Raw genomic sequence first — 2,500 nt, 5'->3', positions numbered from 1 at the left:
GCAATCGGCACGTATTGAGCTTAGCCCCATGCGCACGGCACCTTGCGGCGCTACTTGCACGAGGCCTCACTGTTCCGTTGCCAAAAGCCATAAGCCGCCACGAGCGATGCCAGACACAACTCACAACAACCGATGGCAATCGGCATGTACTTAGCTTAGACCCATGCGCTCGGCACCTTGCGACGCTACTTGCACGAGGCCTCGCCGTTCTGTTGCCAAAAGCCATCAGCCACCACGAGCGATGTCGCCTCCCGATGTTGCCCACAACAACCGATGGCAATCGGAACGTACTGAGTTTAGCCTCATGCGCACGGCACCTTGCGGCGCTACTTGCACGAGGCCTCGCCGTTCCGTTGCGAAAAGCCATTAGATGCCACGAGCGATGTCGCCTCCCGATGTTTCCCCCAACAACCGATGGAAATCGGCACGTACTTAGCTTAGCCCCATGCGCACGGCACCTTGCGGCGCAACTTGCACGAGGCCTCGCCGTTCCGTTGCCAAAAACCATCAGCCGCTACGAGCGATGCCAGACACAACTCACAATAACCGATGGCAATTGGCACGTACTTAGCTTAGTCCCATACGCACGGCACCTTGCGGCGCTACTTGCACGAGGCCTCGCCGTTCCATTGCCACAAGCCATCAGCTGCCACGAGCGATGTCGCCTCCCGATGTTTCCCACAACAACCGATGGCAATCGGAACGTACTGAGTTTAGCCCCATGCGTACGGCACCTTGCGGCACTACTTGCACGAGGCCTCGCCGTTCCGTTGCCAAAAGCCATCAGCTGCCACGAGCGATGTCGCCTCCCGATGTTGCCCCCAACAACCTATGGCAATCGGCACGTACTTAGCTTAGACCTATGCGCACGTCACCTTGCGGCGCTACTTGCACGAGGCCTCGCCGTTCCGTTGCCAAAAGTCATCAGCCGCCACGAGCGATGCCAGACACAACTCACAATAACCGATGGCAATCGGAACGTACTGAGTTTAGCCCCATGCGCACGGCACCTTGCGGTGCTACTTGCACGAGGCCTCGCCATTCCGTTGCCAAAAGCCATCAGCTACCACAAGCGATGTTGCCTCTCGATGTTGCCCCCAACAACCGATGGCAATCAGCACGTACTGAGCTTAGCCCCATGCGCACGGCACCTTGCGGCGCTACTTGCATGAGGCCTCGCCATTCCGTTGCCAAAAGCCATCAGCCGCCACGAGCGATGCCAGACACAACTCACAACAACCGATGGCAATCGGAACGCACTGAGTTTAGCCCCATGCGCATGGCACCTTGCGATGCTACTTGCACGAGGCCGCGCCATTCCGTTTCCAAAAGCCATCAGCTGCCACGAGCGATGTCGCCTCCCGATTTTGCCCCCAACAACCGATGGCATTCGAAACGTACTGAGCTTAGCCCCTTGCGCACGGCACCTTGCGACGCTACTTGAACGACGCTCCGCCGTTCTGTTGCCAAAATCCATCAGCTTCCACGTGCGATGCCCACCACCAGACGTACTACGAGCACACACGAGTACTTGCCGACACGCTTTGCGAACATCGGGGACGTAGCACGAACAAGCCGTGCATGCCCCCAATGCCTACGCCGCATGCCAGCGTCCCCCGTGCATGCCCGCCTCGTCCTGGCAGCAAGCACCTTGAGGTGCCTTTCAACACCTCTACCCCTCTTATATATGTCTTAAAAAAAAAAACCAAGTGACAAGAGTAGACATGTTTTGGCCAGAGAATCATAATAGACATGTACAACACCAAAATGCTCAAACCAAAGTACAACTTAGCTAATATATACACAAATTACTTTTAAATATTGTAAATGATATTTTTTACAAAAAATAATATTTTTTTAATAAATATTTATTATAAAACGAAAAAATATATAATAAAATACAAAGAAATAAGAAAATTATTATAAATATAGAAAAAACAATGGAAAAAATTTCCAATACATCTAGTAATAATATAACACATAAAATAATAAATATTTTATTAAAAAAGTACCATAAAAACTATTTAAAATTACAAAAAATGCATAAAATTTAATAAAAATATGTAAAAAAATAGGTAAAATACATAATATTATTATAAAAATATATAGATGACCAACCACCAATAACCATGACGCACCTCCATTGTGACAACCACCATAAGTGATTCCGATATCAAATCACCGCTGCCAACCACCAAGCGTCGCACCAACCGTCGCCGGTCACTACCGCTCGAACCACCGCAATTTTCCACCACCGCCACCCACGACCACCAACCACCACCAACCACCAACATCATTGCGCTTGACATCTTGTTAAACATTGGCTAGCACTAGATATGGTGCGACGTGGTGCGACGTCATGCCATGGCCACGCCCTTCCATGTCCTGCCATGTCCTACGTCGTGCCATGGCCATGTCCTGTCACGTCCGACGTCGAGCCATGGCCACGTCCGACCACTCCCTGCCATGTCCTGCCATGTCTTGGTCCTACCACGGTCAT

Source organism: Nicotiana tabacum, chromosome 19, assembly GCF_000715075.1.
Source record: "Nicotiana tabacum cultivar K326 chromosome 19, ASM71507v2, whole genome shotgun sequence".
NCBI classification, from domain to species: domain Eukaryota; kingdom Viridiplantae; phylum Streptophyta; class Magnoliopsida; order Solanales; family Solanaceae; genus Nicotiana; species Nicotiana tabacum.
This window is presented reverse-complemented; position numbering follows the sequence as displayed.